The 27,036-nt window shown below is 41.8% G+C and overlaps 1 protein-coding gene across 1 annotated transcript in view; it reads left to right on the top strand.

Moving 5' to 3' along the window:
• Positions 1-27,036, top strand: part of LOC120560219 — a 61,492-nt gene that overhangs the window by 29,042 nt on the left and 5,414 nt on the right. The gene's annotated exons all lie outside the window — the stretch shown is intronic.

Here is a 27,036-nt window from a genome sequence, read left to right as displayed (position 1 = left end):
TAATAATGGTTTATTGATGGTTTATTAAGGCCTATTCAGTATTTTTACACATTAATTAAGTGTTATTTAAGGTGCATATGTTCTGTATTTTACAATAAGTCTACCAAAGAGCATTAATAACTGTTTATTGATGGTTAGGTAAGGCTTATTCAGTATTGTTACACATTAATTAAGTGTTAGTTAAGGTGTATATGTTCTCAACTTCACAATAAGTCTACCAAAGAGCATTAATAAATGTTTAGTGATGGCTTATTAAGACTTATTCAGAATTGTTACACATTAATTAAGTGACCATTTAAGGTTAAATAATGCTTATATAGCATGCGCAACAATTTATATAGGTTGGGCTTTAAGTTAATGTCTATATGAAGACAAAGGAAGAAGCAAACCTCTGCATGGAGACTGTGGAGTCTTTTCCCTGATCTCACCCTCTACCAAAAGTAAGTCATATGTTGGAGGATGGACAAATATACTGAACAAAGTTATGTGGACAACCATAACCCGTAAATAAACAATAAAAAAAGTTTTCTCATAATGACATGGCTTGGCCGTGAACCTTAAGACATACATGCTAGCAAACATCTTTATCAACCACCAAGTAATATTAGGAAAAACCTTCATCAACATCAACTAAGGGTGTAGCTTTTATTTCCACTTTAGGCTTTTTAGTACATTACCTAATGTTAAAATATACACCTTAGTTAACTGTTATTAACGGTTAGTCAAGGCTTGTTACTGCATTGACTAATGATAAAATAGACACCTTAGTTAACTGTGATTAACAGTTAGTCAGGGCTTATTACTGCATTAAGTAATGGTAAAATAGAGACCTTAGTTAACTGTGATTAACAGTTAGTTAAGGCTTCAACTAATGGTAAATAATGCATCAATTAATACCTTAGTTAACATGAGCATTGTTAATAAATGTTTATTAGACAATTTGTTCAACCCTTAATAACGGTTAGTTAAAGGAACATGCCGACTTATTGGGACTTTAGCTTATTCACTGTAACCCCCAAAGTCCATACATACGCTTTTCATCTCCGTGCGTGCTGTAACGCTGTCTGATGGCTCCAGCATTAGCTTAGCATAGCACAGATCCTGGAGGTGAATGGTTCCAACTAGCCTACTGCTCACATTTGTTGAACGCATCACAACAAACGTTGACGTCATCCACAAGCGACAGCAGCTGGCGGGAAACAGGGAGCTGGCAGCTGCCTTCACTCTCCTATCCATCGGCTCTATAGCCTAGTTTCTATTACATTAATATAGCGTTTTTTAAAAACCAAAGATACATTTGTACATGTAGTAAGCATTTAGCTTCACACTAAATTATTAAGACTAGACCAACCGGCTAAACCAACGCTAGCCCCATGGCTGCCTCCACACCTGGCGAGTCACCACTCCCACACAAAATTTCCTCATTTTTAAAGAACGCAAACAAAGAAATTGCTGACCTCAAGGAAGATGTTCGCCGACTCTCCAAGGACTTAAAGACCAAAGATGCTTTGTTAACCGCCTGCTTGGACGTGACTCATAGATACAGCGCTATGGGACCCAACCGCCAGCCAACACCTGTCATCTTGCTCAACACCGGTCATCAAGCCACCCTGGACTGAGGTGGTTCTCGGCCAAAAGAGAGCCCCGAGTAGGGCTCCATCGCCTCCTGCCCTCAGTCTCTCCAACCGTTTCAACGCCCTGTTTGAACCGGACCTAGTAGCGGCCGATGTGGTTCGCCGGGCTAGCCCCGCTTCAAAGCCGACTGACCAGCCGCCATCACAGAAGAGGCAAGGCAAGGCAAGGCAGCTTTATTTGTATAGCACATTTCAGCAACAGGGCAATTCAAAGTGCTTTACATAAAACATTAAGGAGCAGTTAGAAAACAATTTAAAACAATTTTAAAACATTAATAAACAAATTAAAACAAGAATAAAATTGATAGTGCAGTATAAGAATAAAAGTTACAGTGCAGTATAAGAAATTAAAGTTAATAAAATAGATTATTTAAAGAAAAGCAACATCAAAAAGATAGGTCTTTAGCTTAGATTTAAAAGAACTGAGAGTTGCAGCGGACCTGCAGGTTTCTGGGAGTTTGTTCCAGATATGTGGAGCATAAAAACTGAACGCTGCTTCCCCCTGTTTAGTTCTGACTCTGGGGACAACAAGTAGACCTGTCCCAGATGACCTGAGAGGTCTGGGTGGGTCATAGTGTAGTAGCAGATCAGAAATGTATTTTGCCCGCCTAAACCGTTTAGTGATTTATAAACCAGTAAAAGTATTTTGAAATCAATTCTTTGAGGCACTGGAAGCCAGTGTAAAGACTTCAGTACTGGAGTGATGTGATCCACTTTCCTGGTTTTAGTGAGGACTCGAGCAGCAGCGTTCTGAATCAGCTGCAGCTGTCTGATAGATTTTTTAGGGAGACCTGTAAAGACACCGTTACAGTAGTCAAGTCTACTGAAGATAAAAGCATGGGCAAGTTTTTCCAGATCTTGCTGAGACATAAGTCCTCTAACACTTGATATATTTTTAAGGTGATAATATGCTGATTTTTTAATTATGTTAATGTGGCTGTTAAAATTTAGGTCTGAGTCCATGACTACACCAAGATTTCTGGCTTTGTTGTTTTTAACATTGTCGTTTGAAGCTGAGCGCTGACTTTCAATCGTTCCTCTTTTGCTCCAAAAACAACCACCTCCGTTTTTTCTTCATTTAATTTAAGAAAGTTCTGGCACATCCAATCATTAATTTGTTCAATGCACATATTTAATTGTTGTATTGGGCTATAGTTCCCTGGCGATAAGGTTATGTAAATTTGTGTGTCATCTGCATAACTATGGTAAGTTATTTTGTTGTTTTCCATAATCTGAGCCAGTGGAAGCATGTAGATGTTGAACAGAAGAGGTCCCAGAACTGAGCCTTGTGGAACTCCGCACGTCATGTTTGTATGCTCAGATGTATAATTACCTATAGACACAAAGTAGTCCCTATTCTTTAAATAGGATTCAAACCACTTTAGTACTGAGCCAGAAAGACCAACCCAGTGTTCCAATCGGTCAAGCAATATGTCATGGTCTACTGTATCAAATGCAGCACTAAGATCAAGTAATACTAAGACTGAAATTTTGCCACTATCTGTGTTTAAGTGGATGTCATTAAAGACTTTAACAAGAGCCGTCTCAGTGCTGTGGTGTGGTCGAAACCTGACTGGAAGGCATCAAAACTGTTGTTTAGCAATAAGAAAAGGTTGAGTTGTTGAAAAACCACTTTTTCTATGATTTTACTTAAAATGGAAGAAGTTTTGATATTGGCCTATAGTTGCTCATTAGTGTTGTGTCTAGTTTGTTCTTTTTAGGGAGTGGCTTGATGACTGCAGTTTTCAGGGCCTGTGGGAAGATACCTGAGAGCAGAGATGTGTCTACAATCTGTAGAAGATCAGAAGCCAAACACTTCGAAACATTTTTGAAAACACCCGTTGGTAGAATATCAAGGCAACAGGAGGAGGTTTTCAGATGTTGTATAATGTCCTCCAGGTTTTTAAGGTTGATCGTATGAAATTGTGTCATGTTGGAATTTGTTTTGCGTGCATACTGTGACAACACATATCCTGTATTTTTGATATGGAGGCACTGACTGTTTGTCTAATTTTCTGAATTTTGTCTGTGAAGAAGGAGGCAAAGTCGTTGCAAGCCTTGGTAGACAACAGTTCAGATGCTACCGGTACTGGAGGGTTTGTTAATCTATCAACAGTAGCAACAAACAAGGCAAATTTATTATTGTTTCTGGCGATAATGTCAGAGAAAAGGACCGTCTTGCATTTCTTAGTTCCAGATTATATATCGAAGTCTCTCTTTATAAGTGTTATAATGGACCTGGAGATTAGATTTTCGCCAACTGCGTTCAGCTTTTCGACCCTCTCTTTTTCTGTTCTCACACCTATAAAATTTCTCCATGGAGATCTTTTCTTACCAGAGACAGCTTTGACCTTAGGTGGAGCAATAGCATCAATAAATGTGCATTTTACAGTTGAAATTATCTACCAGCTCAGTGACTGAGGCCCCAGTGAGGGTGGGTGTAGAGGAGAAAAGCTGAATGAATGATTCACTGGTGTTTTCAGTGATATACCGTTTTCTGATTAACTTTGTTTGAACACTTTTGGGCACAGAGATAGTGCCGTTAAAGAAAACACAGGAATGATCAGAGAGAGCAACACTCAGTCACCACAACCTTGGAAATGTTTAGACCCTTGGAGATAATCAAGTCCAGAGTGTGCCCCTTGTGCGTGGGCTGTGTCACATGCTGAGTCAGTCCATAGCTCTCAAAAACACAACACAGTTCTTTGGTCCCTCGGTCCTGGGGGTTGTCAACATGAATGTTAAAATCACCAGCAATAATTACACGGTCAAAGTTAATACAGATTATAGACAGCAGTTCATTAAAATCGTCAAAGAAGGATGCACAGTATTTAGGTGGCCTGTAGATATTTAGAAGCAGAGCTTGAGGGAGGAGATCTTAGCTGAAGAGCCACATATTCAAAGAAGAGCAAAATTTCCGTAAGATATTTGCGTACATTGGAATGAATCATTAAACAAAATGGCGACTCCACCTCCTTTCTTATTCACTCTATTCTCACTCATAAAACTAAAGTTAGGGGGGGCTGACTCAATGAGAACAGCAGCACTGTTATTATGGTCCAACCAGGTTTCAGTTAAAAACATAAAATCAAGATTGTTCTTGATAATAAAATCATTGATTAAAAATGATTTTCCTGCCAAAGATCTAACGTTTAGTAGGGCTAGTGCTAGTGCGTTTTCATTTTTTGGGACAGACTGTGGCTGACGAGGAATGGATGCTAAATTTGCAAAGTTTGCAGTTACGTGCTTATTCGCCATTCTTTTTCTATTACCTATCACAACATAAATTGTGGAAGAACCTAATACGCAGGGCCCAGGCTTGTCTTGGAAAGAGTCATGAGTGCTACTATGCATGCAGCCTGGACCCGGCCCATATCAGTTAATGCTTACTGCATTTTGCACACAAGCATCCTTATCAGTTTGGGGAGAAGGAGTTAGCTGCCGTCCTTGAGAAGGCAGAGGTGCCTGGCGTTTTACGATGGGAGAAGGAAGGGGGGGATTACTGGGTTCCAGCATTTACCAGCTGCTTCATCTGGTCAGTGAACTCCAACATGGGGATAGGGGAAAGAGGGGAGAGCGACTTAGCCTTAAAGAGGTCCTCATAGCTGTCGTGGTTGTCACAGGGGCTTGAGGGTGTTACCGCGGTGAGAAAGGGGTGTTGAGATTTCTCATCTCCGGTCTTTGGTCTCCCATGGTCAAATCTTTGCTCAGGTGGGGGCTGTGGTGGCTCCCTGCCGCTTTACTTGTTGTTGTGTCTTCCTCTTGTTTTGGTTCATCTTGTCTCCTTGGCCAAGGGAGCAGATGTGTGGCGCTGAAAGTAAAGTAGGCTAGAGGTGAACAGCTTTACTCCTGGCTTGTTAAGGAATAGTCCATCTGCTTTAAAAAGATGTCTGCAGCCCCAGAAAATGTTAAAATTGTCAATGAACTGCAGAGAATGGTTGGTACATGCATTTGAAAGCCATCTGTTCAGTGCCAACAGTCTGCCGAATCTCTCAGCTCCTCCTCTGACTGGCGGTATAGGGCCACTGATAAACACCTTTGCGTTTAGGGAGTTGACTGCGTTCAGCAGATTCATAAAGTCACGATTCAGCACTTCAGACTCTTGCTTTACAACATCATTTGACCCTATATGCAGTATAATGTTCTTCACAGTTGGGTGTGCTGCTATGATATCCTGGATTCTTTGGGCCAAATCAGACACCATGTCTTTGGGAAAACAGAGTATTTTAGTGTTTTTACTGCTTTTTATATCTTTCACAGCAGAGTCACCCACAATCAGAGTTTGGGGCCCAGTCGTTAGCTTTCCCTGTAGCTTTTTACTTTTAGAATTGCTCTCAGTCCTTACCCTGCTGTGTGACGATGAGACGTAATCCAGGTTATGTCCAGTGTCCTGCAGCAGAGGAGCAAATCTGTTCTTCACCTGCACACTCAGTTGTTGGGGAGGCATTTTGTTGCTGATTTTCCCTTTTGCAGTTGTCCACGGCTGTGTCCTACTAAGTATAGGGGTTGAAGAGGCACTCTGCCTGGGTGGTAATGCAGGCCAGCCGGTCATATCACAAATCTCAGGGCGCTGTGCTCTGCCCGTTAGTCGTCCTCCCTTTTCCCAGGAAAATGATTTACTCTTAGGCTTTGCCCCATGATGTGATTGTGGAGGTTGAGCAACCCGCTCCTATGTGTGTGCATTAACCCGTGACGTGCCGACGTGTAAGGTGAGCGTATTGTGTCACTTCCGGTGTTCCCGTGTTACAAACGCTAGTTTGCTGCTCCGGCAAAAACTTACTGAACTCTGCTTCACTGTTTAAATTAGCAGCTCTTTGCCTGGATTGCATTTGAATTACAATTGTTTTACTCAAGCACTTATACTTAGCTTCACTTACAGCGACTGACTCGCTGAATTTACAATTGTTAAAACACTGTTAGCTACTTTAGCTTAGCCATTAGCAATGGCTAATTCCTCTCCCTCCTGCTCTCTCTCTTGCTCTGTGTGTCAAATGTTTAGCTATTCCTCTGCCTCCTTTAGTGATAACGATACATGTAATAAATGTAGTATATTCGCTGTTTTGGAGGCAAGGCTTAGTGAATTTGAGTCACGGCTCCGCACCATGGAATCAGAATCGTATAGCTTCCGTAGCTAGCCAGCACCATGTAGTTAATGCGGGCCAACATACTGTAGCTTCTGTAGCTTCGCTGCTGGCTTCCCCGGCAGACCCCGAGCAGCCGGGCGAGTGGGTGACTGTCCGAGGGAAGCGTAGCGTTAGATCTAGACCAGGGAGTGCACATGATGACGGTCGCTCTAAACCGGAGCGTCTTCGCCTCTCTAACAGTTTCTCCCTACTCAGCGATACACCCGCTGAGAAGCCAGTTCTGGTTATTGGGAGCTCTACAGTGCCTTGCGAAAGTATTCGGCCCCCTTGAACGTTTCGACCTTTTGCCACATTTCAGGCCTCAAACATAAAGATATAAAACTGTAATTTTTTGTGAAGAATCAACAACAAGTGGGTCCCAATTATGAAGTGGAACGAAATTCATTGGCTATTTAAAACTTTTTTAACAAATAAAAAACTGAAAAAGTGGGGTGCAAAATTATTCAGCCCCTTTACTTTCAGTGCAGCAAACTCTCCAGAAGTTCAGTGAGGATCTCTGAGTAATCCAATGTTGACCTAAATGACTAATGATGATAAATAGAATCCAGCTGTGTGTAATCAAGTCTCCGTATAAATGCACCTGCTCTGTGATAGTCTCAGAGGTCCGTGTAAAGCGCAGAGAGCATCATGAAGAACAAGGAACACACCAGGCAGGTCCGAGATACTGTTGTGGAGAAGTTTAAAGCCGGATTTGGATACAAAAGATTTCCCAAGCTTTAAACATCCCAAGGAGCACTGTGCAAGCGATAATATTGAAATGGAAGGAGTATCGGACCACTACAAATCTCCGAAGACCCGCCCGTCCCTCTAAACTTTCAGCTCATACAATGAGAAGACTGATCAGAGATGCAGCCCAAGAGGCCCATGATCACTCTGGATGAACTGCAGAGATCTACAGCTGAGGTGGTAGACTCTGTCCATAGGACAACAATCAGTCGTATACTGCACAAATCTGGCCTTTATGGAAGAGTGGCAAGAAGAAAGCCATTTCTTAAAGATATCCATAAAAGTGTCGTTTAAGGTTTGCCAAAAGCCACCTGGGAGACACACCAAACATGTGGAAGAAGGTGCTGTGGTCAGATGAAACCAAAATCGAACTTTTTGGCAACAATGCAAAACGTTATGTTTGGCGTAAAAGCAACACAGCTCATCACCCTGAACACACCATCCCCACTGTCAAACATGGTGGTGGCAGCATCATGGTTTGGGCCTGCTTTTCTTCAGCAGGGACAGGGAAGATGGTTAAAATAATGGGAAGATGGATGGAGCCAAATACAGGACCATTCTGGAAGAAAACCTGATGGAGTCTGCAAAAGACCTGAGACTGGGACTGAGATTTGTCTTCCAACAAGACAATGATCCAAAACATAAAGCAAAATCTACAATGGAATGGTTCACAAATAAACATATCCAGGTGTTAGAATGGCCAAGTCAAAGTCCAGACCTGAATCCAATCGAGAATCTGTGGAAAGAACTGAAAACTGCTGTTCACAAACGCTCTCCATCCAACCTCACTGAGCTCGAGCTGTGAGGAATGGGCAAAAATGTCAGTCTCTCGATGTGCAAAACTGATAGAGACATACCCCAAGCGACTTACAGCTGTAATCGCAGCAAAAGGTGGCGCTACAAAGTATTAACTTAAGGGGGCTGAATAATTTTGCACGCCCAATATTTCAGTTTTTTATTTGTTTAAAAGGTTTGAAATATCCAATAAATTTCGTTCCACTTCATGATTGTGTCCCACTTGTTGTTGATTCTTCACAAAAAATTACAGTTTTATATCTTTATGTTTGAGGCCTGAAATGTGGCAAAAGGTCGAAAAGTTCAAGGGGGCCGAATACTTTCGCAAGGCACTGTATACTGCGATATGTGAAGCCAGCGGCCCCGGCGGCTACAGTAGGCCTACCTACGGACATATGTGCCCCCGGGGCTGGAGCGGGCGATATAGAAACCCATCTAAAGCTGCTGGCAAAAAAGAACCGTAAATACAGTAAGATCATACTTCACGTAGGTGGTAATGGTCGTAAATCGGAGATCACTAAAATGAATGTTGAGTCACTTTGTGCATACGCAAAGACAATGTCGGACTCAGTAGTTTTCTCTGAACCCCTGCCAAACCTGACTAATGATGAAATGTACAGCCGACGTCATCCTTCCACCGCTGGTTGTCGGGGTGGTGCCCAGCTAATGATGTGGCCTATGTGAATAACTGGAGGGCGTTCTGGGGAAAGCCTGGTTCGATTGAGAGAGACGGCATTCATCCCACCTGGGACGGTGCCGCTCTCATATCAAAAATCTGAACGAGTTTATCAGACATAAACCATGACAACCCAAGTTTGATATTAGTAATCAGAGGTGCAGTGCTACGCCCCCTCTGTGCTTCCGTTGGAGCAGTCGCCCACTCATAGTCTAATAAGCACGGTGTCTGTCCCCCGCGCTCAGATCGGTTAAATCAAAGGTAAACAAAAGATGCGCTATACTTAACAACCTAATTGGAATTAAAACTACTGCAATAGAACAAAATAGGAAAATTAGATGTGGACTATTAAATATTAGATCTCTGTCTTCTAAAGCAGTACTGGTAAACGAGTTGATATCAGACAATAAAATTGATTTATTTTGTCTTACTGAAACCTGGCTGGGCCATGAAGACTATGTTAGTCTAAATGAAGCCACTCCTCCCAGCCATATTAATACTCAAATTCCTAGAGGCTCAGGCCGAGGAGGGGGAGTTGCAGCCATCTTTGATGCAAGCCTGCTAATTACTCCTAAACCTAAATTACATTATAACTCATTTGAAAGTCTTGTTCTTAATCTTCAACATCCAAAATGGAAAACATTACAGCCAATTATATTCGTTGTTATTTACAGGGCTCCAGGTCCGTATTCTGAATTTTTATCTGAATTCTCAGAGTTTTTATCATGTTTAGTCCTTAAATCAGACCAAGTACTTCTTGTAGGTGATTTTAATATCCATGTGGACGTTGACAATGACAGCCTTAGTACTGCTTTCAACTCATTACTGGATTCAATCGGTTTCAGTCAGAGTGTGCACAAGGCGACGCACTGTTTTAACCACACCCCGCGACCTTGTGCTGGCATATGGTATTGAAATTGAGGATTTAATAATATTTCGCGCAGAATTCGGTATTATCAGATCATTCTTTAATCACTTTCGAATTCTTACTACCTGATTATATTAAATTAGATAAAAGCTCCTACACCAGATGCTTATCTGACAGTGCTATAGCTAAATTTAAAGAAGATATTCCAACAGCATTCGACTCTATGTCATGCCTTAACATAACAGAGGACCTGTATGTTAACCTCAGTCCCTCTCAAATTGATGCATTTGTAGACGGTGCTACGACATGCGTACGGACAACCTTAGACTCCGTTGCTCTCCTGAAAAAGAAGATGATGAAGCAAAGGAAACTAGCACCTTGGTATAACTCCCAAACTCGCAAATTAAAACAAATCTCGCGAAACCTCGAATGTAAGTGGCGTTCCACAAAAGTGGAAGAATCTCGTTTGGATTGGCAAGAAAGTCTCAAAACCTATAGGAAGGCCCTAAGAAAGGCCAGATCAGACTATTACTCATCACTAATAGAAGAAAACAAGAACAACCCAAGGTTTCTTTTCAGCACTGTCGCCAGGCTGACAGATAGCCACAGCTCTACTGAGCCATCTATTCCTCTAGCTCTGAGTAGTGATGACTTCATGAGCTTCTTCAATGATAAAATTACAACAATTAGAGATAAAATTCATCACCTTTACACTCAACTTCTAACGGTTCACCTTTAAACGCAGAGTCGTTAGAAATAAAGACTAGTCTCGACATATACTTAGACTGCTTTTATCCTATAGATCTTCAACAATTAATGTTAAAGATATCCTCAGCTAAGCCATCTACCTGTCTCTTGGACCCCATCCCAACGAGACTACTCAAAGAAGCATTACCTGTGGTTAACACCTCATTACTAGATATGATCAATATGTCTCTATTAACAGGTTATGTACCACAGTCATTTAAAGTAGCTGTGATAAAACCTCTTCTGAAAAAACCCCCCCTGGATCCTGAGGTCTTAGCAAACTATAGACCTATATCTAACCTTCCTTTTTCTATCCAAGATCCTTGAGAAGGTGGTTGCTAATCAGTTATGTGATTTTCTACATAGCAACAGTTTATTTGATGACTTTCAATCAGGATTTAGAAAGAATCATAGCACAGAGACGGCACTGGTGAAAATTACTAACGACCTTTTAACTGCTGCAGACAAAGGTCTTGTCTCCATTCTTGTTTTACTAGATCTTAGTGCTGCATTTGACACAATTGACCATTCAATCCTGTTACAGAGATTGGAACACTTGGTTGGCATTAAAGGAATTGCTCTGAGTTGGTTTAGGTCCTATTTCTCTGATCGATCTCAATTTGTGAATGTTAATGATAACTCGTCCAAGTACGCTAAAGTTAGCCATGGGGTTCCTCAAGGCTCAGTGCTTGGACCAATTCTATTCTCCTTATATATGCTTCCTCTAGGCAATATTATTAGAAAACACTCAATTAACTTTCACTGTTATGCGGATGACACCCAATTATACTTGTCAATCAAACCAGACGAAACCAGTCAGCTAGCAAAATTTCAAGAGTGCATTAAGGATATAAAATCCTGGATGACCTATAATTTTCTGATGTTAAACCCTAACAAAACTGAAGTTATTGTGCTGGGCCCTAAACACCTCCGAACTTCATTATCTAGAGATATAGCTACTCTGGATGGTGTTGCCCTGGCCTCCAGCACCACTGTTAGAAATTTAGGAGTTATCTTTGATCAGGATATATCCTTTAATGCCAATCTAAAACAAACCTCAAGAACAGCCTTTTTTCATCTTCGTAACATTGCCAAAATTAGGAATATCCTGTCTCAAAACGATGCTGAAAAACTAGTCCATGCATTTGTTACTTCCAGGCTGGACTATTGTAATTCCCTACTGTCAGGTTGCTCAAATAAGTCTCTTAAGACTCTCCAGCTGATCCAGAATGCTGCAGCGTGTTCTCACAAGAACTAAGAAAAGAGATCATATTTCTCCTGTATTAGCTTCTCTGCATTGGCTTCCTGTTAAATCCAGGATTGAGTTTTAAAGTCCTTCTCTTGACCTACAAAGCTCTAAATGGTCTAGCACCATCATATCTAGAAGAGCTCCTAATACCCTATTGTCCTACTAGAGCACTGCGCGTCCCAGAATGCAGAGTTACTGGTGGTACCTAGAGTCTCTAAAAGTAGAATGGGAGCTAGAGCCTTCAGTTATCAGGCTCCTCTCCTATGGAACCAGCTCCGATCTGGGTTCGGGGGCAGAAACTGTCACCTCATTCAAGAATGAACTTAAAACTCTCCTATTTGATAAAGCTTATAGTTAGGGAGTGAGGAGTTGCAGTGTTCACCTAACTGGCCCAACTGCTTCTCTTCATAATTGTTAGATTAATAATACATAACAAAGTAGAGGGAGGCAGGCCAGCCAAGCCAGATCCGGCAGGGGGAGAGTTCTAAGCCCGAAAAAGCTACCTCTCCTTATGACCTGTCTCTCTTAGTTACCTGTTACAGTTACGCTGTTATAGTCCTAGACTGCCGGGGGACTTCCTTCGTTTGACACACTGAGCTGCTCTCTCCTCTCCCTTTCTATTATTGTTTCTATTACTGTTACTATTACTATTACTATTTGTGTGCAGCCCGTCCCAGAAATGCTTGTTACTAATCCTAGCTTCTGGGGAGTTTACTCCCCGGAGTCCTTATGCTTTTTTTTTCCCCCAGCGTATTTCCTTGGAGAACGTTGGCACCAAGATCCTGGTTGCAGCTGTCGCCGTGGTCCTGCTGCACTCCCTGCTGAGCTCAGCGATGCCCTGCAATGTCATGCTGCGTCCTGCTGAACCCTGCAGCTTCCCGCTACATCCAGTCACTGTTCCATTATTAATGTGACTACTATCGCCACTGTTCATCACACCCCCAACCGGCTCGTCAGACACCGCCTACCAAGAGCCTGGGTCTGTCCCAGGTTTCTTCCCAAGAGGGAGTTTTTCCTCGCCACTGTCGCACTGCTTGCTCTTGAGGGAATTACTGGAATTGTTGGAATTGTTGGGGCTTTGTAAATTATAGAGTGTGGTCTAGACCTACTCTATCTGTAAAGTGTCTCGAGATAACTTATGTTATGATTTGATACTATAAATAAAATTGAATTGAATTGAAAAGAGTTCCAGGGAGGACTGCCACTTGTTGATTTATTATCCATTCCACAGCCCTCTTGTTTCTTTGTGGTCTTGCTGGTGCTAGTTAGCCGTGTGTTAGCATGCTTTTGTCCATTGTTTTGGGTCACTGGTAAAATGGTGTCATTTCCACATGATCCGTTCACTTCCAGGTTTACTTCTAACCGGTAAATTTTGGTTTCCAGAACTGCAATCTTCTGCAGGAGCTTGTAGTAGTCCTCTATGGAGAAGGGTAGCATCTTGCTGCTAATTAGCTTTAGCTACAGTCACTTTAGGACAGGCTTGAGCTATTGGTAGGCCTCGGTCACGCAGAAAAATGTTCAAATATGACAATAGCCTACTATGTCTACAAAAAATGTATAGTCCAGTGATTTATAAGTATCCAAGAGCCGCTGCTCATAGTTTCTCTCAGAGGAAAAGCAAGATTATCAGCAGAAATATGCAAGCAGAAGCAGGAGCAAGCAGTAGAGCGTCTGCACTGGGTAGGTTCCAGTGGTGGAACCGCTACCCTGCGGCTACAGCTTCTGAGGGAAGCGGTAGCCAGACGATCCGGTGGCGTACACTGCCTGGACCGGTCACACGACAACGTCCCTCAAAAACAATCTCCCCAACCGAACGGTAAGCGATAGTCCTCTTCTTTTCCTTGTCCATCTGTACCCAACACTGACTGTTTTGCTCCCGTCACCGGCCATCCACACCCCCCCACTCCTCGTCCGCTCTTCCCCCCAACCACAGTAATTATCGGTGACTCCATCACCAGAGATTTAACGTTTCATAATGCTGTTACACACTGCTTTCCTGGAGCCAAAGTTGCAGACATCCTGGCTAAAGTTGTGGATCTGACACCCTCATTCCCGACCTCTATTAAATGCATCGGGGTCCACTGTGGACACAACGACATGTCCTATGAGGAATCCAAACGCACAAAGAAAGAGTTTACCACTCTCATTGAGGCTTTGAAAAGCACTGGGAAGTCGTTTTTTATCTCGGGCCCACTCCCATCTCTAGGTCGTGGATCATGCCTTTTTAGCAGGCTACTTTCCCTTAACACCTGGCTCCAGCTTACATGCAGCACTCACAAGCTAGGTTTTATTGACAATTTTAATCTGTTTTGGAAACGTGGCTCCCTGTACATCAGGGATGGGACCCATCCCAATACACGCGGAAACCAGGTGCTCCGTGACAATTTGCACCACGCCTTGCACACTCAGAAATATGATTGACTGTGCTCCTCTGTGCTTGCTCCTTTGGAACAACCACCCGTTCATAATCCCATAACGACGGTGTCTCTTCCCCGACTGAGATCGATTAAATTAAACAACAAAAGAGGGGCTATACTCAACCTAATTGGAATTAAAACAACCACTGCACTGACAGAACAGAATAGGAAACTCAAATGTGGACTATTAAACATTAGATCTGTCTTCTAAAGCAATATTGGTAAACAAATTGATATCAGATAACCAAATCGATTTATTTTGCCTCACCGAAACATGGCTGAGCCATGATGAATACGTTAGTCTAAATGAAGCCACTCCTCCCAGTCATAATAATACTCAAATCCCACGAGGCTAGTGTTCATTTTGTCACCTATTTTTAATTTAGTCTTAGTCTTAGTCTTGTGCCAAAAAATGTTGTTAGTCAAGTTTTAGTCGACTAAAAGTCTCATCATTTTAGTCTAGTTTTAGTCAAAAGAGAACTCAAGGTATCTTAGTCAAGTTTTAGTCGACTAAAAGTCTCGCCATTTTAGTCAAGTTTTAGTCAAAACATTTTAGTCTTTTTTTAAATAAATTATTTCTGACAACCATTTCAGACAAATAGTTATAAAAATAAATAAATGCTATATATATATATATATAAGTTATATAAATATTGAGCCTCTTCCTTATTTCACCAGTAAACAACAAAAACAACCACTGCATGACAGGAAAGGATATTTTACAATAAAATAAATGCAGCACGAAACTGGCGAGGCGTATTTCAAGTGAACGCAACATGTGTTGTTTTTCAGACAACGGTAGCTGCAGACTGTCGTACGTCTCGTGTTTGAAATAGAGACAAACCTTTACACCGTTTAGCTGTCAGCATTTAACTGTTTTAAATCCAACTGCTAGCTAACGGTATGCTAACGTTACCTGCTGCCAAGTGTAGTGTTAACTAGCGCCCCGTGCAGCAATGTTTCGGTTGACTCTAACGTCCGATTAGGAGCATCAGAGAGAAGCGCAGGCTATTCGGTCCGGTAGATAACGGTCGTTAGGGCACCTGTCGGTGCCGTAGCACCGGGTCTCAGTAACAGCTGAATATTCTATCTCATGATGAAAAAGTAGAGACGATTGTAGACGAAAATGAAGAGGGATTTTATCTTAGTTTTTATTTTATGCCAAACATTTTAGTCTCGTCTTTTTTCGTCAACAATAATGCATGTTAATTTAGTCTTAGTCAGCGTTTTTGGACATTGGCGCAGTCTCGTCATCGTCTCGTCTTAGTCATGGAAAAAAAGGTCGTTGACGAACATATTTAGTCTCGTCTCGTCTGACGAAATTAACACTACACGAGGCTCAGGCCGAGGAGGGGGAATTGCGGCCATATTCGACTCAAGCCTGTTAATTAATCCTAAACCTAAACTAAATTATAACTCTTTTGAAAGCCTTGTTCTTAATCTTCAACACCCAACGTGGAAAACGGTACAGCCAATTATATTTGTTGTTGTTTACCGCGCACCAGAGGCCTGTACTACGAAGCAGGATTTGGCGTTAACTAGCTAACTTCAGGCTCAACCCAGGGTTTTCTGTACTACGAAGGTGGATTAGTTGTTATCGGGTTCAATCACCGCGGTAACTCATGCTGAACACCTAACCTGGTCGGGAGCAGGTTAAGTTGGAGATTAGAGATCAACCGGTGTAAAAGCACCGCCTACTGACCAATCAATAGATTGATAACGGCGTCACCATTCTTTAAGAAGATCAGGTGGAGCTCGGTGCAGAGAGAGAGAGAGAGAGAGAGAGAGAGAGAGAGGGGGTGCGCTCATAAAAGTTAAAACATTTAGAGACCCCCGTTAACATTCCCTGATGGGTATTTTTATGAAATATATATATTTTAATGGAAGGGAATTACATATCGGCTTCTTGAGCCGTGTGTCGCCAATGTGCACATCGGTTTGAATTATGTTTTTATATTTTTTATTTGCTCTCCCGATCGCTTCCCACTGCCAGGGTTGCAACTGAAATAATAGGCTGAAGCAACGACAGTTTATGGAAAGCACAAGTGTTATTATGGTCAGATCTTGGTCCTGACTGATGGGGAAAGTGATACTGATAAGAGTAATTTACGCATCTACAGCGTGATCGGCAATTATTTTTTTTTGCCAGCTTTCCTTCCTGTTTTAGGAAGCAGCGACTGTATTGCGTTTTCCCTGTAAAACCGAGTCTGTGTTCTTCATATTTATGTAGAATTATAATTTGCTCTTCTTATATATAACATGCAGCTCTGGTAGATGTTTGTGATTGGTCGTGGTGCGCAAACACCGCCTCTATTATGTGAACACGTGTGCCGCTGGATTGGGAAACCCTGGGTTGACTGAACTAGTTGATAACCAGCATCGTGATACAGCTTATGCGGGAGCGCGGTTGTTAGGTTAGGTGAAGCCGGATTACTGAAAGAAATCCAGGACATGTTGATCTTGCTTCGTAGTACAGGCCTCTGGTCCGTACTCTGAATTTTTATCTGAATTCTCTGAGTTTTTATCAAGTATAGTCCTTCAATCAGACAAAGTACTTATTGTAGGTGATTTTAATATCCATGTGGACGTTGACAGCAATAGCCTTAGTACTGCTTTCAATTCACTACTAGATTCCATTGGTTTCAGTCAGAGTGTGCATGAGGCCACGCACCGCTTTAACCACACCCTCGACCTTGTGCTAGAATATAGAATCAAAATTGAAGATTTAATAGTATTTCCGCAGAATCCTTTATTATCAGACCATTTAAGGCAAGATAGTCTGAAAAATTATAGGAAGGCCCTCAGAATTGCCAGATCAGACTATTACTCATCACTAATAGAAGAAAACAACCCAAGTTTTCTTTTCAGCACTGTAGCCAGGCTGACAGATAGCCACAGCTCTAGTGAGCCATCTATTCCTCTAGCTCTGAGTAGTGACGACTTCATGAGCTTCTTTAATGATAAAATTATAACAATTAGAGATAAAATTCATCACCTTTTGCCCTCAACTTCTAACAGCTCACCATTGGGTGAAGAAAGACTGGAGAGAATGATAAGACCTGACACATACTTAAGCTACTTTTATCCTATAGATCTTCAACAATTAATGTTAAAGGTTTCTTCAGCCAAGTCAAATACCTGTCTCTTAGACCCCATTCCAACGAGCCTAATTAAAGAAGCACTACCCGTGGTCAACACCACAATACTAGACACGATCAACTTGTCTTTATTAACAGGTTACGCACCGCAGTCATTTAAAGTAGCTGTGATAAAACCTATTCTGAAAAAACCCACCCTCGATCCTGAAGTCTTAGACAACTATAGACCGATATCTAACCTTCCCTTTCTCTCCAAAATCCTTAAGAAGGTAGTCGCTAACCAATTATGTGACTTTCTACGTAGGAATAGTTTATTTGAAGACTTTCAGTCAGGATTTAGAATGCATCATAGCACAGAGACGGCACTGGTGAAAATTACTAACGACCTTCTAATTGCTGCAGACAAAGGACTCGATCTTAGTGCTGCATTTGACACTATTGACCATACAATCCTTTTACAGAGATTGGAACACTTAGTCGGCATTAAAGGAATCGCACTAAGCTGGTTTAAGTCCTACTTCTCTGAGCGATCCCAATTTGTTAACATTAACGATAAACCCTCCAAGTACGCTAAAGTTAGCCATGGCGTTCCTCAAGGCTCAGTGCTTGGACCAATTCTATTCTCCTTATATATGCTTCCTCTAAGCAATATTAATAGGAAACACTCAATTAACTTTCACTGTTACGCAGACAACACCCAATTATATCTGTCAATTAAGCCAGATGAAAGTGGTCAGTTAGCTAAACTTGAAGCGTGCATTAAAGATATAAAATCCTGGATGACCTACAATTTCCTGATTTTAAACTCAAGTGAAGTTTTTGAGATGGGACTCAAGCACCTCCGAACTTCATTATCTAAAGACATAGCTTCTCTGGATGATATTGCCCTGGCTCCCGCCACCGCTGTCAAAAATCTGGGAGTTATTTTTGATCATGATATATCCTTCAATGCCCACTTAAAACAAAGCTCAAGAACAGCCTTTTTCCATCTTCGTAACATTGCCAAAATTAGGAACATCTTATCTCAAAACGATGCTGAAAAACTAGTGAGCATGCATTCATTACTTCTAGACTAGACTACTGTAATTCCTTACTATCAGGTTGCTCAAATAAGTCCCTTAAGACTCTCCAGCTGATCCAGAATGCTGCAGCGCGTGTTCTAACAAGAACTAAGAGAAGAGATCATATTTCTCCTGTATTAGCTTCTCTGCATTGGCTTCCTGTGAAATCCAGAATCGAATTTAAAATCCTCCTCTTTACCTACAAAGCCCTAAATGGTCAAGCACCATCATACCTAGAAGTGCTTTTAGTACCGTACTGTCCCACTAGAGCACTGCGCTCCCAAAATTCAGAGTTACTTGTGTTACCTAGAGTCTCTAAAAGTAGACTTGGGGCCAGAGCCTTTAGCTATCAGGCTCCTCTCCTGTGGAACCAGCTCCCAATTTGGGTTCGAGGGGCAGACATCGTCACCACATTTAAGAGTAAACTGAAAACCCTCCTCTTTGATAAAGCTTATAGTTAGGGGATTGTAGGAGTTTCAGCGCGTCCGCCTAACCCGGCCCACCGGCTTCTCTTCGTAGTCATCAGATTTATTTATCATATAATCAATAATATAGTGAGAGCAGAGGGAGGCAGGCCAGTACAGCCCGATCCGGTTTGGGAGAGTTCTAGCCCAACCAGGCACCTCTCTTTAACCTGCCTCTCTTAGTTATGCTATTATAATTCTAGACTGCCAGGGAAGTTCCTTCCTTCCTACGACACACTGAGCTGCTCTCTCATCAATGTTTTAATTTGTTTCCTTTTGTATGCATCCTGTCCCAGAAATGCTTGTTACTAACCTAGCTCTGGGGAGTTTACTCCCCGGAGTCCTTATGTTTCTTCTTCCTGCAATTCCCGGCCACGTCCTGCTGCATCCTGCTGCGTCCTGCTGCGTCCGCTGCACCCACCCGTGCTCTGCAGCGCCACGTTACATCCTGCAACGCCCTGCTGTGATGTTCATACGCACAGAGTAGTCAGGATCCGGTATAGGAGACTGCACTACTCAGTATGACACGATGTGCCCTGCTATGACATGAACTTCCACGATGACCTTCAAAGTCACTGTTCCACTATCTTTAATGTGACTATTATCGCCACTGTTCATCACACCCCCAACCGGCTCCGTCAGACATCGCCTACCAAGAGTCTGGGTCTGCCGAGGTTTCTTCCTAAAAGGGAGTTTTTCCTCGCCACTGTCGCAATAGCCACTGCTAATGCTTGCTCTTGAGGGAATTACTGTAATTGTTGGGGTTTAGGAATTTATAGAGTGTGGTCTAGACCTACTCTATCTGTAAAGTGTCTCGAGATAACTCTTTTTGATACTATAAATAAAATCGAATTGAATTGCTCCGAATAAGTGACAAAATAACGCCAACATGTTCCTATTTACATGATGTGATTAGTAGAGTCACAGCGTGTACACAAAACAACGTAACATGAGACACAGCCATCTTCTAACCATAAACAAACTGGCAACTATATTCTCAGACAGGCTTGCTGCGAGCATATCACTATATGTAGTACTATATTCTTAGTTCCCGGTTTTTTTACGGATAGAAGGTGGCTGTGTCTCAGTTGTTTTTTGTACACGCTGTGACTCTAGAAATCACAACATGTTAATAGGAACATGTTGGCATTATTTTGCCTGTTCTGTGCTGGCCTGATGCCACTGGCAGCGTCAAGTCCCAAAGCTAAAGTCCCAATAAGTCGGCATGTTCCTTTATTGCTTTTATAATGCATTAACTAATGCTAATTAAGGCATCAACTAATGGTAAATAATGCATCAATTAATACCTTAGTTAAAGTGATGGTTCGGAGTAATTCACCCTAGGGTCCTTTGCATCATGACCTCGAGCCAAACACCCCCCCAGAAGCTTTTTTCACCTGGCTCTAACATTGGGCAAGTTAGCGTAGAGTAGCGTTAGCCGCTGAATAGCTTAGCGCGGGGCTATTGGACCCACGTTTGTATCTCTTAAATGACCCCACTAATAATGCCCGAAATGATACCAAAGGTCTACACTAGTATATATAGGTTATGCACTCATAAAACGATGGATTGGAAAGTTTGTAAGTACACCAGAAGTTTATGTAAATCACTTGCCTGCTGGCTTCTGCTCTCTGCTGTTGTTGTTGCTGCTGTAGGGACGAGTGCTTAGGACGTCTACAAATTACAACACCGAAAGAGATACAACAAAAATATTTTTTAATTTAACTTATTTTTTAAAGTAAGTGCTGTAATATAACTAGCAGGAGACAAGTAATAATTGAGGTAAGTTTGGAGACATTACCTCATTATTAAATTAATATATATTTTTTTTATATTTATCTTTTGTGTAGTAATTTATAGACGGCCCTAAGCACTCGTCTAACTGCAGGTAGCAGCAGCAGGTAGCAGCAGCAGCAGCAGCAGCAACAGAGAGCTGAAGAGAGCAGGCAAGTGTTCATAAACTTCTGTTACTTACAAACTTTCCAATCATCGCTTTATGAGTGCATAACCTATTTGTACTAATGTGACCTTGGTATTTTCGGCTTATTAATGGGGTAACTTACAAGATACAAACGTGGGTCCATTAGCCCCTGCGCTAAGCTATTCAGCTGCTAACGCTACTCTACGCTAACTCTCCCAATGTTAGACCCAGGTGAAAAAAGCTTCTGGGGGGTGTTTGGCTCGAGTTCATGGTGCAAAGGACCCTAGGGTAAATTACTCCGAACCATCACTTTAACATGAGCATTGTTAATAGGGTTGGGTATCGTTTGGTTTTTTTTCGATTCCGGTGCTAAATCGATACTTTTAAAACGGTGCCGGTGCCTAAACGGTGCCTGAACCGGTACTTTTCAATAAAGTTAAAAAAAAGAAGAAGAAAAAAAATAAGGGTAGTAAACAACAGTCAGTTACTTGTTTATTGCTAAGGCCATGGTCAAAATTAAAGATTTAATAATAATGTAATAACTATAACAATAACTTATTTCACCAGTAAATTGCTGTTGAACCCCAGATGGGAAAAGGGTATTTTACAATTACTGTGAATGCACCACGAGGCAACCTGTTTTAAGTGAATGCACCGTCTGTGTTGTTTAATTCCGACAACGGCAGCTGCAAGTGAACGCACCGTCTGTGTTGTTTAATTCCGACGACGGCAGCTGCAAGTGAACGCACCGTCTGTGTTGTTTAATTCCGACCATATAAACATACTGTTTATCTATGAATTGCGACAACGGCAGCTGCTGCGCTGCAGAGCAGACTGTTACATCCCGCTGTTGAAGTCCTCCACAGTGAAATACAGTCACACTTGACACTGTTTAACGTTAGCGGTTAGCATTTTACCGGTGTTTAATCCAGCTGCTAGCTAAAGGTAGGCTAACGTTACATGCTGTCAGGTGTAGTGTAAAGTCAAGCACCGAAATGAGGCACCGAAACTTTCGTTCTCATTCGGTCTCGTTACTACCGTTTACGTCGGCACCGGTTCCCTATTGGCACCGAGTTTCGGTACCCAACCCTAATTGTTAATAAATGTTTATTACACAATTTATTCAACCCTTAATAACGGTTAGTTAATGCTTATAAATGCATTCACTAATGCTAATTAATGTACACTTATTGTAAAGTGTTACCAAAAAATGACATAACATTATTCATAATAAGTTTATTTGAGTCACATCTGCTACATTTGGTGTTTTGACTTACAACCCAACTGCATTTTACCGCTAACTTGTTACTAGTTAACTTTCTAAAGCAGGCGCAATCGCTTGTTAATATTCAGAATATGAAATATTTTTATAGCACTTTTTAATGTGTGATTGTTTAAAGGTGTTCACGAGATACCAACCTTTCATGAACTTGTAAAGTTCACCAGCCGTTCTATCTGCACCAAATAGGCCAAGCTCCCACGCTGCCTGGGATGATCTCGTTACCATGGAGAGACTGCACAGAGGGCAGGGGCTGTGTGTGTCTGTGTGTGTGTGTGTGTGTGTGTGTGTGTGTGTGTGTGTGTGTGTGGCTCGTGTACTGTGTGTATCTGTGTGTATGTGTCTGTGTGTGTGCTGTGTGTGTGTATGTGTGTGTGTGTGTGTGTGTGTGTGTGTGTGTGTGTGTGTGTGTGTTTGTGTGTGTGTGTGTTTGTGCGTGTGTGTGTGTGTGTGTATGTGTGTGTGTGTGTGTCTGTGTCTGTGAGTGACAGAGAGATGGAGGGAGAGCAAGTAAAGGAAATAAATCTGAACGAATACGCTGCGTGTTTTAAAGGGTCGATAGAATGCAAAACTGATTTTATCTTGTCATAGTTGAAAAACGCGGTTTGGAGGGCAAATAGGACATACATAGAACCTCAAAATCCCATTGACACCTCTTTCCTCTGCACATATCAGAATTTGAAACTGCTGCTGAAAACGGGCAAATCTCAACAAAGCTAAAAGTTGACAACTTTTTCAGCTCCTCCTCATCTGGCTCTAGTCTCTAGTCTTTGTCACACCCCAACATTTGCATAGGCTACACCACTGACCTGAGGTCAGCTTAGTCTTCTGAATCTTGGTCACGCAGATCTCTGATATTCCATTACTAAATTCACTTCTGAGACTTTTTTTATGCGAGAAATCAACTATGTAGAGCTCAAATATGGGCTGTTTCACGAAAATGTATGGCTAATTGCAAATTTGGTAAGTCAGTGTCGGACTTCAAGAGCTCCACATTCTGCCGTGACAGGTGGCGGCTGCTGGCCGGGTTTGCAAAAACCAGACTTTCATGCAGGAGACCCGGGTTCGCGTCCTGCTTGTAACGCTTGCTAGAGTCGCTTTTTAGAGTCGCCTTTTTCTTTCCTCCCGCGTGTCACGGAACCGTACGCCCACCCACGACCCTTTCCTAAAACCAACCGTCCCATTCTTCCCGTGAACCAAGCGCGTCAAAAGGGACGGCAATAGTGCCGACCAAGCGCGTTCACTTGTAGCGCTAAGGGAGACTTTTAGCGTCAATAAGAACAAGAAAGGCTCCTGACCAAATGTCCTTATTTTACGAGTTGGGTGTGAGAACCTGTTGCGAATGTTACGTACCCTATTAGGAGACCTTAAGGAACAGTGTGAAATACCCTATATAATCATTCTATCACCCCTTTAAATAGCGTTTAAAAAAAAAGAATAACGAAACACAATTTGTGGCGGCCGGTGTTGATTCTGTGGCGCACCGCCACGAATTAGTCTATGTGTGGGAAACCCAGTTTTAGTGTCTAAGTGACTGATGGGAACAACAATCTTTGACACTGGCAGCCGGCAGGGGGAGAGTTCTAAGCCCGAAAAAGCTACCTCTCCTTATGACCTGTCTCTCTTAGTTACCTGTTATAGTTACGCTTTTATAGTTCTAGACTGCCGGGGGACTTCCTTCCTTTGACACACTGAGCTGCTCTCTCCTCTCCCTTTCTATTACTGTTACTATTACTATTACTATTACTATTTGTGTGCAGCCCGTCCCAGAAATGCTTGTTACTAATCCTAGCTTCTGGGGAGTTTTACCCCCGAGTCCTTATGCTTTTTCCCCAGCCGTATTTCCTTGGAGAACGTTGGCACCAAGATCCTGGTTGCAGCTGTCGCCGTGGTCCTGCTGCACTCCCTGCTGAGCTCAGCGATGCCCTGCAATGTCATCCTGCGTCCTGCTGAACCCTGCAGCTTCCCGCTACATCCAGTCACTGTTCCATTATTAATGTGACTACTATCGACACTGTTCATCACACCCCCAACCGGCTCGTCAGACACCGCCTACCAAGAGCCTGGGTCTGTCCGAGGTTTCTTCCCAAGAGGGAGTTTTTCCTCGCCACTGTCGCACTGCTTGCTCTTGAGGGAATTACTGGAATTGTTGGAATTGTTGGGGCTTTGTAAATTATAGAGTGTGGTCTAGACCTACTCTATCTGTAAAGTGTCTCGAGATAACTTATGTTATGATTTGATACTATAAATAAAATTGAATTGAAATTGAATTGAATTGGTCCAGCATTAAGAGAGATCTCTGCAGTCAGCAGCGGTGAAACAAGCTACAATGTAAGTTAATAGGACAACTGTTCAGCTTGTATTTACCTTCACTAAAGTTCTGTTTTTACCGCTGACAGACTCAGATTAATATTCTTAGTGTCTGACAACATTATGGAAAGGATTAATGTTAAAGAGTAAAATACACTGCTTTTAAAGTCAAGAAAAACAAAATAAAACTATGTAAACCCGTTTCGGGTCATCTTTCCACTTTTCCAACCATCACAACTCTAGTTTTGCTTGAAATGAACACATAGTTTACTGATTTACATGTGAAAATAGTCTGGCTCTATACACACTAAAAGTCCTGTTTTTCTAAATGGAGTCTGGTGGGTTTAGTGTTAGCGACTTCAGAGCTGTTTCTGGTTTATAGGCGGCTGCATATATGAAAAAAAAACACCTAACCCTAAAAAAACTGACATGATGACATACTTATGGAATACATTTTGTGAGATAACTGTAAGGTTTTATCTTTTTTGGGGTGAATCAGAGATGTAAACGATTTTACCTATGTCATGTAACTCCTATTCAGTATGCGTTTTTGGACACATACCCTTTTTTTGCTAAAACACAGACTTGACATTCAATGTAAAAGTTATTCCACCCAAAAGTAACTTAAATTACTTTTACCCCCCACCACCACACCCCTCCTCCGTGTGGTGGGTAAAAAAATGTACACTACGGTCAAAAGTTTTAGAACACCCCAGTTTTTCCAGGTTTTAATTGAAATTCATGCAGTTCAATGTCTCATTGTACTCTCAAATGAAAGAATAGGACAAATTTAAGTTAAAAAAGAAATCATGGAATCAATTTATAAACCAAAATGTATTCTAAATTTTTGACTCATCAAAGTAGCCCCCTTTGGCAGATATAACAGCTGAACACACTTGTGGCATTCTTTCTACAATGGAAATCAAATATTCTTCAGAAAGTTCTTCCCAACTCTGTTGCAGAAGTTCCCATAAATGTGTGGCACTTGTAGGTTGCTTTGCTTTCACTTTTCTGTCCAGTTCATCCCAAACCAGCTCAATGGGGTTTAAGTCTGGTGACTGTGCTGGCCACTCCATGTTTTTAAGCTTACCATCTTGTTCTTTTTTGCTAAGGTAGTTCTGGCATAGCTTGGACTTATGTTTTGGGTCATTATCTTGCTGTAGGATGAACCCCTGACCAACTAGGCCCATACCAGAGGGTACTGCATGGCGCTGCTAAATGCTGTGGTAGCCGTTTTGGTTCAGGGTGCCTTTCACTCTGTACAAATCACCGACCCTGGATCCAGCAAAACAGCCCCAGACCATCACGCTTCCTCCTCCATGTTTGACAGTTGATGTCACACACTGAGGAACCATCCTTTCGCCTACTCAACGGAGTACAAAAATCCTGCGTGATGAACCGAAGATTTAAAATTTTGATTCATCAGTCCATAACACCTTCTTCCAGTCTTCAGTAGTCCATTGACGATGTTTCTTGACCCAGTCAAGCCTCTTTTTCTTATTCTGACGTCTTAGCAATGGCTTTCTTGCTGCAACTCGACCCATCAAACCTGCAGCTCCAAGTCTTCTCTTTCCAGTTGAAACTGAGACTTGCTTATTACGACCACTATTAAGCTGTGCTTGAAGCTGTTGTCCTGTGAGCTGCCTATCACTCAAGCTGTTGACTCTCAGAAACTTGTCTTCTGATTCTGTTGTGGCTTTGGGTCTGCCAGACCTCTTCCTGTCAGAGTTTCCCCCAGTTTCTAAGTGCCTTTTGATGGTGAAGAATACTGTACTCACTGACACCTTGACTTTCTTCGCAATTTCTCTGTAGGAAAGACCAACATTCTTAAGTGTTATGATGGTCTTCCATTGTTAATTTTCTTTTTCCCACCATTTTTATAGCAACATACTACTTTCTGCAGTACAATACTGTTCATACAATGCTCACGAGGGTACGGTACCACAGTGTGTTCCAACAATACTTTTATACAAACAGAGGGGGTTGTAAGTAATCCAGACAAGTTGGAACACCTGTGGGAATTGGTAGCATCAACATTCAAAGCTTGATCAACCTCCAGAACAGCTTTACGTTGTTAACCCATTTCTTGTTCCCTGAAAAAGGCCTTTTTGTAAAATTCTGAAATGTACATTATTTTTCAGTTTTGAGTAACCTTACTTATTTTTTTAACCTCAAGCAGTTAACTACTTACCGTTGGACCATTTCAAGCTATTCATTGGACTTGAACTGCTCAAATTTCAATAAAAAAACTAAAAAGATTGGGTGTTCTAAAACCTTTGACCGGTAGTGTATATTACAGCACAAATGTCTTATTCTCAGACACATGCTCAGTGTCATTTTATGGGGGTGTCAAAAGAACATTAGAAAGATTTCTAACACATGACAATGGCCAACAATGTGAGTGTATTAAGAGAGGATGACATTGTTGGATTAGCTTGAGGAAAAAGTACACTCCAACTTTGAACATGAGTCATATTGTTGTAAACCAAGAAACTTGCCACATTTGCTGTAAAACTTAAGAGATGGCTCTGATGTGGTAGAGGTTCATCAGAAGGGAGCTGATGGACAGAAACCACCAACACTAGGCAAAATGATATGAGAAATATGCAATTACTTAAGGAAATTTTATAATTACAATTTTATATAT

Source organism: Perca fluviatilis, chromosome 6 (genome assembly GCF_010015445.1).
Source record: "Perca fluviatilis chromosome 6, GENO_Pfluv_1.0, whole genome shotgun sequence".
Classification (NCBI taxonomy): domain Eukaryota; kingdom Metazoa; phylum Chordata; class Actinopteri; order Perciformes; family Percidae; genus Perca; species Perca fluviatilis.
This window is presented reverse-complemented; position numbering and strand designations above follow the sequence as displayed.